Below are 15989 nucleotides of genomic sequence, written 5' to 3' on the forward strand. Positions count from 1 at the left end.
AGCATGGAGGTTTCAGAAGCTGTGGGTTTGATTCCTGAATGGGTATCAAAGGTTTAGTTCCTTATCCAGAAAATCTCAGGCCTGGGACACAGACACACCTCTCCTTCTCCATTGCCTGGCAACTTGCATCACTGGTTACTTGGGGTCTGACTGAGAGTCCCTCCCAGCCCCTCCAAGCTCAAGGTCAGCAAGGCATGGGTAGAAAGTGTGCTTGTCTCAGAGGTCCAGGATGGCACCCGTCAGCACCTCTCACTGCCTCAACCCCAAATCTCCCCAGGTCTCCTGGGAAACCACCTTCATATTGAACCCCTTATGTTAGATATGTCCTGAATTTTCATTTCTTTTCTAGTATGGGTGCAGATAACACTAACAACAAGCCAGAAAACCAACTAACTACAGCATTCTGAAAAATTGCTCTAGTGTTTAATCCCAGAGCTTTGGGCCTTTGGGCTGCGAGTTTCACTTCCAGGGAAAGGAACCACTCCAGCTTCCCCTTGATAGCACTCGGAGTTAAATGCCACTACAGTACTGTCTGATGACTCTCTTGCCCCGCTTTTGGATATCAATTTAGAGCTGCCTTGGTCAAAAGGGTTCTTTTTAATGCCATGGCAGAAGCAGGCTGTACTGTTTTTAAAATGAGAACGAGAAAGCAGAAAGTATGTAAGATTTAAAGGAGGAAAACATTGTTTTGCGTTCTGTTACCAGAATGAGCTGGGAAAGCTACTTAATGACTAAGCGTCTCGAAGTCTTCATCTGTAAAATGAGGTGAATACGTCGACTTTCCAGAGGGACTGTGGGGCTACCTAACCCACGAGACAGCCAGCAGCCACTTCCTCCTTTCTCTCCTTACTGCTGATGAGCAACAGTGAACTGGCCCATTCCCAAAGAGCTTTGCCTTTCTGCTGCTTCTGTACTTTACGTCTTAGCAAGAACACAATTTCTGAGTTTTAAAATTCTCTACTTTTACAATAATCATTTTCAAGTATTGTTTTGAGAGAAAAAAATGGTTCTCTGGAATTTATGGGTCCAAACTAAGCTCTCAACGGGAAGCAGAAGGCCCAGTGAACAGGGTTGAACCAGCAGCTGATGAGTCCACTGCACCCATTTTTATTTTTTTCCCAAGCCATCACACCTGATCAAATTACACTCTGGGGACTGAAGATTCTGTTGGTACCATCTTGAGGTTAAAATAACCAGGATAAGTCTGGGTTTGGTAACAGGTTGTACCACACCCAGTCATGAAGGGTTTGGAAAAAAAACTCTCATGCTTTGAGAAGCACACAGCTGCTGATGTTGAAAGTTCCCATCCAAGAGTAACATTCCGGTTGGGCTGGCTTTTCCCAGTACACAGGGATTTTCCAGTACAGTAGCCCTCTTGCTAACAGACTTGCCTGCTCTCATTCTAGCTGAGAGCAGAATGGGTTGGACAGTCTTCATTTCTCAGTCTTGGTGAGATCATGACCTTAGCCTGTCTCTCTATAGGACTTAATAGTTTCTGCCTGTCTCATGTCATCTTCCTTCTTCTGGTGAGAGGTGAGAACACCTCGGTTTTCTTTACCATGCTCCCGTTTGTTGGCCAACAGGAGAGCACGTGAGCTGAGAAAGACTGATCGGACTTGGCAGGAACCTGGGTTCTGAGCAGAGTGGCCTTTGGAGTGGATACAGGAGCTGCTCCAGCCAATTCGGGGATCTTCTCTCCCAGACCAACTTTTCAGTGTCTCTTCAATTTTGGGAGCTACTCCACATTCTTTCTATATTCTCTTATCTTTTTGGGGCAAGTTCAGATCTGGTTTCTGTGGCCCAGCAAGGCCCAATTGTGCTCTAGAAGCCGGTGGTGCCACGATCACCTCCTTGCATTTCCACACCACAGCCATGGCTTCAGAGCAGATTGGGAGACTGGTGGGGACAGCAGTTTGATTGGCAGTGATGCCATCAGCTTATTGGATGGTCTCCTTACCTTCCACTATACATTAGCTCTATCCAATGGAAGAAAGAGGTTGGCTGTGTTTACTTTTCTAGTGAAGGTATAGGGTCCCCCAAGCCCTTGTGAGCCCACAGTGCCTTGACCTTGCTGCTGGGAGCACCTCTTTCTGCAGAAGCTCCAGGAAAGGTAGATTCCAGGATTACAATTCTCCTGGGAAGAAGCACAAGGCTGGGATTCTCAAAGTGGTTCACAGCACACAGTGGCACACCAACAGTGCGTCTGCTGGCAAGAGACCATGGAGGATTGAGACCGTGGGGCTGTCTGAGCCAGCACTTCCCTACCTGACATGCCCACGGAATCCCCTTTCCCTCTAATCTTGGCACAGGCCGTGCTGTGGGAGGCAGTGCTGTGACCGTCGTCACTGTGTACACAGTGCAGAGGCCTGGCCGGCCAACAAGGAGGCTGCAGAGCATGCAGTCTGCAGCCTGGGAAGCACCTGCCACTACCAGGCTGGATGCCTGGCCTCACCTGAAGAGCGCAGTGAGCCCCTGCAGAAAGGGGATGCCACTGCTGGGCTTGGGAAGAAGGACCCCGCGTGTACACCACTGTTTGTATGAGAACTGGCGTTTGTGACCTTGGCCGACAAGCAGCCCCAGACAGTCCACTTGCAAACTCTTTCCTTTGACATTTAAGCCACTAAGTCCTTCTCGGAAAATGTCCCAAACAGAACTGGAGAAAGGGCCACTGGTGGCTTCAGATATCTCCATCCTGCTCCCTCGTGTGCCCGACACCTACTTGTTCTCCTTATTCCTCCAGCATTAAAACCTCTCTTGGAAAAGGACCTGATAAACTCATTCCCACATAAGAAAAAGTTAAAACAGGTTCAGCCTCTTCCCTCCCAGTGCAATGCCCTTAGCTTACTGATAAATCTTTCATTCTATTCTTTCCTTAATAATCCCCTTAGCATAAACATGCAGGCACACAGAGCTGGAAGGCCACCTTCCTTGGAAAAGGAGAACCTGCCTGTCTCCCAGCAAATGCCCCATCACCCCGGGGACCTAAGATTAACGTCATACTCCATGGGGAAAACTCTAGCACTTGGAACATTTGTAAAAAGGCAACCCTCAGGTACTCAGGGTGCTCAGCTTTCAAAAGAGCAATAACTTTGAACAGAGGCCAGGCATGCAGTTCCCCAGCAATGCTCTAGATGGTTAGAAATGACCCAGGTTTCACGACATTAGCTCTGACAGGCGGTCCTGAATGTTTATGAATCCAGCCTATGTGAGGTCTTTCTAGAAGGTCTCAAATGGTTTCTTAGAAAGGAACAGATATAAAACGTGATCATAAGGGATGTGCTCAGTTATTTTTAAAAAATTAATTTTAATTCTGGAGTATTTCCAGACTACATATATTATCGAGGAAAGACTTATCCTGTCTGTGTGTGAAGGGATCCTGGCCACGACTTTGGTTACGTTCTTATTTTCACTGTCTCACCAGTGGGTAATGTTTGCTCATTCTTACCCTGATGTTTCTGTTTTGGGGTTTGAGGCAGAGGTGCAGGGGATGAGGAGAAAAGGAGGATGGCACTTTTTTCAGGGTAGGATTTCACTGACTGGGATGAGCAAATCTAAGCATTGATCCTCAGGTGTGCCGAGTCTGGGGGCCAGCTTGGGGCCACCAGGAGGACAGGCGGGACTGCGTGGTTCCAGAGGGACCCCCAGAGACTAGCCTCCCTGTACAGTTTACAACACCCTTTTTCATCTTGTCCGGTATTAAGGTAGGTGGGCTCAGGCCGATATTAAGCAATGTCAAATCCTGCAAGAACCTGGGAGTATGTAGTATAAATATGAAAAAGAAATGACCTAGAAAATGAAGAGACGACTCGCCAAGTTATTGCTGAAATAACATGCAGAGAATACTGTTATTCTCTGCATGTTATGAGTGTACAAGCTACTGCTCAGAGACATAGGGGGTCCCATCCAGGCTCCCTTGTAAGTGAGAAGCACAGAGAACATGGGGAAAGAAAATCCTTGACTCTCAGTTCCAAACCCAACCAGCCTATGGGAGGGTGTCTCCAATGTGATGCTCGGGATGGCTTTTCTATGAGGCTGTAGAGATGATGGCTGGCCCAGGGAGAAGCATTAGGGCTTCTTTGTCAGAGTCTTTGGGAATGGCAGCCATGGTGGGTGCATGACTTGCAGGAAAGCCCCTCCAGAAGAAAGGCAAGGAGGGTGCAGAGAGGCAGCAAGGGGAAGGTGCACTGCGAAAGGGCCTGCTGAAGGGCAATGGACCACACTGGGCAAATTCTCTGTCCTGAGAATCCCCACCAGAGGCGCTGGGAGAAGCCGGCACTGCGTAACGGGAAAGGACAGAGGAAGGGGTGAGAGAAGCAGCCCAGCATGATAAAGGCAGCCACTAAACAAGATCCACTGATTCCTGCTTGAGAAGTGACAATTAGGACCTTTCTAGCACAGGCTCCTGACTGTCCCCACTGCCCCAAGTCCCGAGATATCGTGAGCTCTGGGCTGGTGTGTCAGCCTCTGCACTCACGGGAGCCTGCAAGAGGCCTCTCCTTAGCTCGAGAGCCTGCAACCGTTAAGTGCGCACTTTTTCGTGAGTTCATTTTTTAATAGCTTTGAGATATAACTCATATACCACAATGCAACCATCTGAAGCGCACAATTCAATGGTTTTCACTACAATCCAGGATCTTTTTATTACAACAAAAGAAATCCTGTAACCCTTTAGTTATCAACCCTCACTTCCATCCCTCTCCCTCCTCATTAGCCCTAGGCAGCCACCCATCTACCTTCCATCTCTACGGATTTTGTCTCATCTAGACAATTGCATCTAGATGGAATTTCACATGTGACCTTTTGTATCTGGCTTTTTCCACCTAGCATGTTTTCAGGGTTTCTCTGTGCCAGAACTTCATTCCTTTTTATGGCTGAATAATATTGCGCTGCCTGAATCTACTGCATTTTGTTTGTCTATTCTTCAGTGAATGAATATGTGCCATGTTTCTACCTCTTAGCCATTATAATACTATGAACATTTGTGTACAAGCTCTTGTGTGGACATGTTTTCATCATTCTTGGGCATATACATAGTACTGGAATTGCTGATTTGAATAATAACTCAAGCAGAACTTTTTGAGGAACTGCCAGATTTTTTTAAAAAAGTGGTTGTGTCATTTAATATTCCCATCCCAGAGTGTGAAAGTCCTGACTTCCCAACATCCTCATCAACATTTGTTATCATCTGTCTTTTCGATCACAGCCACACTTGTGAGTGTGATCATATGGTTTTGATTGGCATTTCCCTGCTAAGGATGCTGAATATACCTTCTTTAGAGGAATGTCTGTTCAGATCTTTTGTTCAGTTTTCAATTAGGTTTTGTGTCATCTTATTATTGAGCTGTAGTAGCTCTTTAGGTATTCCTTTTTTTTTTTTTTTTCTTCTTTTTTAGACAGAGTCTCACTCTGTAGCCCAAGCTGGAGTGCAGTGGCGCAATTTCGGCTCACTGCAACCTTCGCCTCCGGGGCTCAAGCGATTCTCGTGCCTGTCTCCTGAGTAGCTGAGACTACAGACATGCACCACCACACCCAAGTCATTTTTTGTATTTTAGTAGAGATGGGGTTTCACCATGTTGCCCAGGTTGGTCTTGAACTCCTGAGCTCAGGACATCCACCTGCCTCGGCCTCCCAAAGTGCTGGGATTACAGGCATAAGCCACCATGCTTGGCCTAGATGTTCTTCATATAAGTTCCTTATCAGATATATAATTTGAAAATATTTTTCCCATTCTTTGATTGTCCTTTATCTTTTTTTGAGACAGGGTCTCACTCTGTCACCCAGGTTGGAGTATAGTGGTGCAATCTCAATCTAGATTCACTGCAGCCTCGATCTCCCATTTCAGCCTGCCCCCCACCACCCAAGTAGCCGGGACTACAGACACACACTACCATACCAGGCTAATTTTGTATTTTTTTTTTTTAGAGAAAGGGTTTTACCATGTTGCCCAGGCTGGTCTCGAACTCCTGGACTCAAGCAGTCCTCTAAAAATGCTGGGAGTACAGGTGTGAGCCAATGCGCCCCACCTCCAACTGCATTCTCTTGCATGTGGATAGCTAGTTGTCACAGCACCATTTGTTTGAAAAGACTATTCTTTCTCCATTGATTGCTGTTGGCACCCTGGTGGAAAAGCAGTTGACAGTAACTGTGAAGATTTATTTCCGGACTGTCAGTTATACGCCATTGTTCTTTATGTCTATCCTTATGCCAGGGCCATACTGTCTGGATCACTATAGTTTACAGTAAGCTTTGAAATTGGGAAGCATGAGGCCTCCAACTTTGTTATTCTTTTCTAAGATTGTTTTGAGGATTTGAGGCCCTTTGCAATTCCGTATGAATTTTAGCAACATGTCCCCATTTGGGGAAGAAAGATGGCTTAAATTTTGATAGAGATTGCACTAAATCTATAGATCAATTTGTAGAGTATTGTTATCTTAACAAGTCTTCTCATTCATGAAAATGAATGTCTTTCTATTTGAGATATTTTTGTAGTTTTCAGAATATGTTTTAAAATTCTTTTATTAAATTTATTCCAAAGTATTTTATTCTTTTTGATGTTATTATAAGTGGATTTTTTTCTTAATTTCACTTAATTGATACTATACAGAAATACAATTGATTTTTCCTTATTGATCTTACATCTGTAAACATCCAGACCTTGTTTATTAGTTCTAATCGTTTTTAGAGATTCCTTAGTATTATCTGTATACAAGATCATGTCATTTGTAAATACAGACAGTTTTACTTCTTCTATTCAAACATGGATGCATTTTATTTCATTTACTTGGGTAAATGCCTAGGCTGGAATCTTTAATAAAATGTTGGATAGAAATAGTAAGAGCAGATATTGTGTCTTGCTACTGATCTTTGGAGAAAAGCATTCCGTCTTTCACTTTAAGTATGGTGTTGGCTGTGGGTTCTTGGCAGCTGCTCTTTATTCGCTTTCAGTAGCCTGCTTATGTGTAGGACTTTGTCCACTTTCTGTAAGTTATCTAACTTAGGGCATCCAGTTGTTCATAGTGTTCATTCCCAATCCTTTTTATTTCTGTAAGGTCAGTAGTCACATTCCTGCTTTCGTTCTTTAATTTAGTAATTTATGTCTTCTTTTATTCTTGGCCAATCTAGCTAAAGACTTGTCCATGTTGTTGATTTCTTCCTATAGTCAACTTTTGGTTTATTATTCTGCTGTACTATTTTCTACCCTTTATTTCATTAATTTCTGCATGAATGTTACTATTTCTTTCATTCTGCTTGCTTTAGGTTCTGTTGCTCCTCTTTCCAGTGTCATTACATGGAAGGTTAGTTTACTGATTTGAAATCTTTCTTCTTTTTCAGTATAAGTGTTTACAGCCATAAATTTCCCCTTAAGGCCTGCTTTAGCCACATTCCCCAAGTTCTGTTATATTGTGCCTTCACCTCGATTCATCTCAAAATACGATTTAGTTTCCCTTGTGATTTCTATTTGACCCACTGGTTGTTTAGGGAGGGTACTTTTTAATTTCCATGTACTTATGAGTTTCTTAAACTTCTTTCTCTTACTGATTTCTAATGTCATTCCATGGTGGCCAGAGAACATAACTCGTATTATTTCTATTGTTTCATGCTTGTTAGGTTTATTTACTGGCCTAGTGTATGATCCATTGTGAATAGTGTTCCATGTACAAATTCTGCTGTTGTTAGGTGGAGTGTTTTAGAGATATCTATTAGGTTTGGTTGGTTTATACTGTTAAGTCTTCTATTTCCTTGTTGATACACCTTGTTTTTAAAATCCACTATTGAAAGTGAGGTATTGAAGTCTCCAGTTATTACTGTTATGTATTTATTCCTTCATTTCTGTCAGTTTTGCTCCATGTATTTTAGGGTCTCATATGTTTATAATTGTTGTATCTTCCTGATGGATTGCCCTTTTATCATCATAAAATGTCTGTATTCTAGTAATTTTTAAAAAAAATCTTTTTGTCTGGTATTAGTATAGCACTCCTGCTTTCTGTCTGCATGATATAACTTTTTCCATCTTTTTACTTTCAATGTATTTGTATGTAAGTATACACTCAGAAGGAGAAAAGAATCATTCTTATCTGTGGACTGTTCATTGCTGTAAGGGAGTCAGCCAGCACAGGAGTCTGCCAAGAATGACCTTCATTAGACCCCAAGGGGAAAGGGCCGTTTTGAGACGCAGCCACCAACATATCCAAGCTCATTTCTGAAACCCTCAGCAATTCCACAAGCTAGGAACCCTTCCACTGTTGCCCTTACTGCACGGCCATTTCTTCTGTGGGCTGATGTTTCTTCCAGAACCTGGAGAATACACAGCTTCCCTTCATTTCTGAGAGATCGCTTTGTAATCTTTTTTGGGGCAGCGGTTGTTGTTGTTCTTTCAGTATTCCTCAGACTAAATCTCACCTTTTCCCTTTACTTGTCCTTTCTTGTAACTGTGACATAAAAAGTCAAACGGAAACATCAAATGCTTGATGGTTTTCATATTTTATTACTCAGAAAAATCAGGAAGAGAGAAGGATCTATTTTGATGGGTTGCAGAGCCTACATGCAAAGCATTTCCCAACAGGAGAAATCCTGTCACCTGTGAACCTGGTACCAGGGCATTCTCTCATCCTCTGTAATGATCAAACGAAGGGATGGTCAAATGACCAAAAAAAAAAAAAAAAAAAAAAAACCTCTGAAAATGCTTTCTTGTCCTCCATCTTGAATGTTTCTTAATTTAGATAAATAAGGTAAGGCTTCAAAACTTAACATTTAATTTAAAGACAGGTGACATCCTGAAATTTGTGTCAGAAAAAGTTCCAGCATCTTGGCAATCTAAATTTCTCCTCCCCACTCACATACCATCAACAAGGCATGTAATAGACCACAGGTATTAGTCACAATTAGATTTACCTATTTTATTTTAGAAAAAGACAGGAAAGAAAATGTTTATGTTTCAGACTAGCAAGAAATGGATTAAAAAACCATATCTTTTCAGATTGTGGCAGTAGCTAAAGATCCACGTATTCCAGGCTTCATTCTTAAGTCATGGTCTCTCTCTCTGTCTCTCATACATGCACGCGCGCACAAACACAAAATGTGCTTTAATAAAAAGGGATTCCATTCCATTTTAACCCCAAATAAGGCCAGCCTGATTAAGATAATTGAGGAAGGAGAACAAATTTAAAAACCAAATACGCTTCCTTGCAAATGACTATTCAATTCAATTGCCAGTAAGATGTTGAATGTTCTTTTCTGAATCACTCTAATTCAATGTACAGTACAGCATGTACTGCCTGGGAAGAAGTTCAAATCATAAATACCATAGGGAAATATCTAATAACTTGGAATGGCCTTTTTCAAGTGGCTAATAAGCTCTTAAAGACTGCAAAAATGTTAAATCTGGTAAAGCACAAGGTCTGTGCTCCGGGACGAGTCCACTTCATTGGCAGCCCCTGCCTCCTTGCTCCAGGACCACCTGAGGCTGGGTCTCAAGGGTCTCGTCACACAGTACTGCTCTTTGGATGCTGAATGATGGGGAGGCCTCTTCCCTGCAGACTGTGGTTAGCAAGGTGAAGGCTGCTGGCCATGGCCATAACAGCTGGGCTGATCTGTGATTTCTGCCATGCCTGCCAATGTCAGGGTCAGGTTTGTCAATGTTTTTGTGTTGGTGTGTGAGATGCTGGGGAGACGCCATCTGCCATGCGTGTCAGACTCCAGATTCCATATGGTTTACAGCAGGGTTTGGGAGAAGTATCCACAGAGCTAGGATTAGAATAAGAGGTGCTAATGGTGTGCAGTTGGGAAGGCAAAGGAAACTGTCAGGAACTCAATGGAAAAAGGGTTGAAGAAAATTAAAGGGAGATCAGGAGAAATAAAGGAAAGTATAAAGGAAAAAGACAAACATCTCTGCCATTTTAAAGGTCAAAGAGTAACAATAACATAGAAAGGCTCTTTCACCTTGCCAGGTTCAACAGTGGGTTGCATTCTGGCTTCTTTAATAAAGTTCACACCATGGGATTCTTGGGCGCTTCTTCCAGGTTCCAGGCTCTGTCCTCCACTCAGGCCACCCCATCTGAAACAGCCATTTGTAATCCAGACCCTCCACATCTCCACCTCACCCTGTTGCCCAGGTGCAGTTTTTACTTGTGTGTCCAATCTCCCCGATTTTCTGGCACTCACTTCCTAAGGTCAGGTTTTCTACTTTTCTTCACTTACTAGCATGAATCCATGTAACCACAGGTTCTTATGAAAGACTCATGACAACTAGATCGTGCCATGCAATAATTCAAATTTTGTTGTCCAAATATGTGTGTGTATAATAGCTGTACAGAAGTCCTCCCTTATCTATGGCAGATATGTTCTAAGACCCCCAGTGGATGCTTGAAAATAAGGCTAGTACTGAACCCTGTATAAACTATGCACAGATTTCTTTCTTCTTTTTCTTCACAATTTCATGGGTAGAAGATTCATTTACTGTAGATCTGAGCAACCTCAGCATACATTTGTTTTTCTTCCCTTATTAAGTTGAAGACTTTTACCTTTTCACTTACAGGATGCATTTTATAGCTTCTTTTTAGTACATCTGAGTTGCCATGATCACCACTCTTGTGCTTTGAGACCAATATTAAGTAAAATGCAAGAACTACGACACCCTACAGTTGATCTGCTAACTGAGATGGCTACTGAGTGACAACCAGCAGGGAGCAGAGACACTGTGGATCCCCTGGACAAGGGGATGATTCACGTCCTGGGCAGGACAGAGCGGGATGGTGTGAGATTTCATGACACTACTCAGAACAGCAAGCAACTTAAAACTGATGAATTGTTTCAGAAATTTTCCTTTAAATATTTTTGGGCAATGGTTGACCACGGGTAACTGAAACCAGAGAAAGTGAAACTGCAAATAAGTGGGGACTACTGTACATAATACCTATATATATGTATATGGTGCATGTAGATATATTTACATGTGTGTATGTATATATGTATGTGTATGTATGTATGCACGGATCTATCTTGTTAGGATTTGCAAGAGCTTTAAAATCTATTATCAGATCATACATTTCTTTAGCCAAACAATAAATCCTCTTTGATGAGTCATGGCACTCACATATCCAGTTTAAGAAAAAGTACAAGGTCAGACGGTTCAGAATAAACACATCAACAAATGAGCAAACAAAACCAGCCTGGGGCAGGCAGCCAGGCACTTCCTGTCTACAGTCTCTAAGGCAGATCTTAGGTGCTATTTTCTCCTGTTTTTCAATTTCATTTTCTTCTCTGCTCTAAGTAATTCCACTCATTCTTTAAGTCTGATTCACATGATTTTACAGTCAGGAAGGGAGTGTAAGGAAGTGGGAAAGAGAAGTGGTGGGGAGGCAGAAATCGAATATTTATCAAGTTACACAATAAAAAGAAATTCAGAATTCTAACACGTCCTCCTTTGTATAATAAGAAAATACATTCCCTGAGCTAATACCTGCAGAGCTCTGGCTCATGCTGAGGGTGTGGTGCCAATATCTCAGTGGGCAAAATGAGACTAAGCAATAATCCAAAACAGAGGCCAGCAAACTCTTACGTGTGGGCTATGTCTGGCCTGCGGGGTTATTTTTGGACAACCCAAGGGCGAATAACAAATTTTACATGTTTTAAAGGATTATGACTCAAAATACAGAAAAAAATATGCCAGAGACCACATGTGGCCTGCGAAGGCAAAAATATTTATTCTCTAGACCTATACAGATGAAGTTTGCTGACCCCTGTTCTACGGAGATACTAAGAACTTGCTTCTGAAATTGCTTTTAGTCTGAAGTGTATTTGGCTTGAACTTGGCTCAAACGTGGCAACACTGCAGGACTGTGGTCCGTCAAGCCAAAATGACTCTGAACTTTCTGTAGCAATACACACACTTGATGTTATCTATCGTAGGCTTAGCACAGCTCTGTGGCACTCATTTATAGAGTCTGCACTCATGTTTGTTTATGTCACTTTGTTTTGTAGGTGTTTTCCTACATGATCTTCTGGTTTCAGTTTTGCAGTGCAGCAAGGTTCTCTTAGAAGATACATGGGAGGCAAACTCACGAACTTGCTATACTTGCCCACTTGTTGTAATGATCAGAGGGGTCTGTTATGGCACTTTGAATTAATCTGGGATCTAGTTGAAACATGAAGATGTGATCTGATTACCTCTCATCTGTCTTTCACTAAACCTGGGAAATTTTTGATCACTGTTTCTTAAATGATTATTTTCTGCTCCATTTTCTCTCTCCTCTCCTTCTGTGACTCCAATTACCCTTATGCTAGAATGCTTGATACTATCCCACAGGTAACTGAGTCTTGCTCATTGTCAACAATTTTTTCCTTCCCATTTTCTAGACTGAATAATGTCTAATCCTCTATCTTCAAGTTCAGTAATCTTTCATCATCTTACTCTGTTGTTAGACCCATGGAGTGAATTTTTTAAATTTCAGATATTGTATTTATTTTTTAGTCCTAAAACTGTGTTGTTGTAGAGTATCTCTTTTTTTCTTCTAAGATTTCCTATATGTTCCGTGACCATGAGCATAGCTTTTCTTACATTTCTGAGCATAGTTACAATAGCTGCTTTAACATTCTTTTCTTCTAATTCCAACATACATGTCATCTTCCAGTCAGTCTCCATTAATGGCCTTCTCTTTTGAGTATGGATCTGTTTCCCTATATGACTAGTAATTTTGGATTGTACCTGGAACACCGTGAATGATACACTAATGAACAGCAGCACTGCTCAACAGAAAGAAGATGAGAACTGGATATATAATTTGGATTTTTTTTTTTTTGAGATGGAGTCTGGCTTAATCACCCAGGCTGGAGTACAGTGGTGTGATCTCAGCTCACTGCAACCTCTGTATCCCAGGTTCAAGCAAGTTTTCTGCCTCAGCCTCCTGAGTAGTTGGGACTACATGTGCACGCCACCATGCCTGGCTAATTTTTGTATTTTTAGTAGAGACGGGGTTTCATCATGTTGGCCAGGCTTGTCTCGAAATCTTGACCTCAGGTGATCTGCCTGCCTTGGCCTCCCAAAGTGGTGGGATTACAGGCATGAGCCACCATGCCCAGCCTGTTAATTTGGATTTTTTTAGAAGCCACATTAAAATAGTAAAAAAACCTCAAATTTAATTTTAGTAATATATTTTGTTTGTCCTAATGCATCCCAAATATAATCATTTGGGATGATTATAATCAAAGTAATCACGTTAAAAATTAAGATATTTTATAATCTTAAATATTTTATAAAATAATTGAGACTTATAATCTCTTTTCATACTAAATCTTTGAAACCTCATGTATATTTTACATTTATAGCAGATTTCAATTTGGAGTGGCTAGTGACCACCATATTGAACTATGCAGCTCTAGAGTTTCATTTTAGAAGAATATTGAATTTTTGTTTTAGTAGGCAGCTAATTTGGCTGGAATAAAACTCCAGGCACTGTCTTTCTTGTGGTGGGCAGCAGCTACAGTCTCAGTTCAGGTCTTCTAGCTTTAGCTGTGCTATGTGGAGTCTGGCCGGCCTGTCTTATTCTTAGATTTGGCCCTAGTCTCTAAGAATTCCCAGAGATTCTTGAGATATATGCAGAATTTGGGAGTCGCTCTCTGTGGCTCCCTCCTTTCTGGAGTCTTTCCTTCTCAATTTCCAGCTGCTATGGGTTTCCCTGAATATTCTCCTCTGATGGCTTAACCAGTAAAAGATGGCGGGTAACTATCAGAGTTTTAGCTAGTCTCAATGGAACCAGGGCCTTCCTTTGGTTGAAGAGCTGTCAACATCAGTAATTCAATTCCATGCCATTCTATTCCTCCATTTCTCTATTTCTCTTCAGTTTCTAACTGCTTTCTAGATTTAATTAATTAATTAATTTTTGAGATGGAGTCTCACTCTGTCACCAAGGCTGGAGTGCAGTGGTGCCATCTCAGCTCAATGCAACCTCCACCTCCCAGGTTCAAGCAATTCTCCTGCCTCAGCCTCCTGAGTAGCTGAGACTACAGGCATCTGCCACCACACCCAGCTAATTTTTGTATTTTTAGTAGAGACAGGGTTTCACTATGTTGGCCAGGCTGATCTCAAACTCCTGACCTTAAGTGATCTGCCCGCCTTTGCCTCCCAAAGTGCTGGGATTACAGGTGTGTGCCCCCTCGCCCAGGCTGCTTTCTAGCTTTTAAACAATTGCTTTTTATACTGTCTCCAGAGTTCATAATTGTTATCTGTAGGAGGGCTGGTCCAATATAAGCTACTCTATTGTTACAGGAAGCAGAATCCTTTATTTCAAAATCTTATCCCTGGAGTTCCACAGAGAAGCCAGGGCGTACTGTGAGAGGTGGAAAAGGCAGAGTAGACTGGCCCACTCTGCCACATTGTGTGTGTGTCTCAATTCAGTGGTAGCAGTTCTCATTTCATCTGTTTCCTTTTACTGGTTTCTGTGCATAATTTTAAAAAGACTTGGGTATAAAATAGTTTGAAAACAGAACTGATTTTAAAACATGTTGCGGGAAGTCAGGAACCCCAAACGGAGGGACCGGCTAAAGCCATGGCAGAAGAACGTGGATTGTGAAGATTTCGTGGACACTTATTAGTTCCCCAAATAAATACTTTTATAATTTCTTATGCCTGTCTTTACTGTAATCTCTGAACATAAATTGTGAAGATTTTATGGACACTTATCACTTCCCCAATCAATACCCTTGTGATTTCCTATGCCTGTCTTTACTTTAATCTCTTAATCCTGTCAACTCATAAGCTGAGGAGGATGTATATTGCCTCAGGACCCTGTGATGATTGCGTTAACTGCACAAATTGTTTGTAGAGCATGTGTGTTTGAACAACATGAAATCTGGGCACCTTGAAAAAAGAACAGGATAACAGCAACATTCAGGGAACAAGTGAGATAACCTTAAACTCTGACTGCCGGTGAGCCAGGCGGAACAGAGCCATATTTCTTTTCTTTCTAAAGCAAATGGGAGGAAGTATCACTGAATTCTTTTTCTCAGCAAGGAACATCCCTGAGAAAGAGAATGAGCCCCTGAGGGTAGGCCTCTAAAATGGCCCCCCTGGGTGTGGCCGTCTTCTATGATTGAGACAGTAGGGATGAAATGAGCCCCAGTCTCCCATAGCACTCCCAGGATTATTAGGATGAGGAAATTCCCGCCTAATAAATTTTGGTCAGACTGGTTGCTCTCAAACCCTATCTCCTGATAAGATGTTATCAATGACAATGGTGCCCGAAACTTCATTAGCAATTTTTCGCCCCGGTCCTGTGATCTCGCCCTGCCTCCATTTGCCTTGTGATATCTTATTACCTTGTGAAGTACGTGATCTCTGTGACCCACACCCTATTCGCACACTCCCTCCCCTTTTGAAAATCCCTAATAAAAACTTGCTGGTTTTACGGCTCGGGGGCATCACGGAACCTGCTGACATGTGATGTCTCCCCCGGATGCCCAGCTTTAAAATTTCTCCCTTTTGTACTCTGTCCCTTTATTTCTCAAGCCAGCCGACGCTTAGGGAAAATAGAAAAGAACCTATGTGACTATCGGGGGCAGGTTCCCCAATAAAAACATGCTTCTCGAATGGAGCCCTAAGACCTTTTTGCTCAATCATGCCCTTGAGCTCATGCTGAACCCTCCTCCTCCATCGTCTCTTATCCTATTTTCTAATCACTTCACCAGGGCCAGGCCATCTTTAGTTTCCAGAGAAGAGGCTGTAGCCTGTTCGACTGCTGAGTCTTTACAGTGGCAAATCCTCCATTCTGTGGCCCCTGAATATGACCTGATGGACTGATCGATAGGTTCGTGGTCCAGCTGCTCATACCGAGGTGCTCAAGCAGATTTCCTGCAGTGAGCTCTTCCTCCAGGCCTTCAGCATTAGGGTGGAATTTCATTCTTAATTTGGCAAGGAGCACAGAAAATCATCACAGCAAGCCTCACCTTCTTTTTTTCCTTCCTGTCTCCTCTCTTTCTCACTCAAACACATTTTA

General features: G+C 42.4%; 1 protein-coding gene across 2 annotated transcripts in view; it reads right to left on the minus strand.

The window, feature by feature from the left end:
• ADAMTS17 (ADAM metallopeptidase with thrombospondin type 1 motif 17) overlaps positions 1-15989 on the minus strand; it is a 376073-nt gene that overhangs the window by 60300 nt on the left and 299784 nt on the right. The window lies entirely within an intron of this gene.

The sequence above is a fragment of the Pan paniscus genome, chromosome 16, assembly GCF_029289425.2.
Source record: "Pan paniscus chromosome 16, NHGRI_mPanPan1-v2.0_pri, whole genome shotgun sequence".
Lineage (NCBI taxonomy): Eukaryota > Metazoa > Chordata > Mammalia > Primates > Hominidae > Pan > Pan paniscus.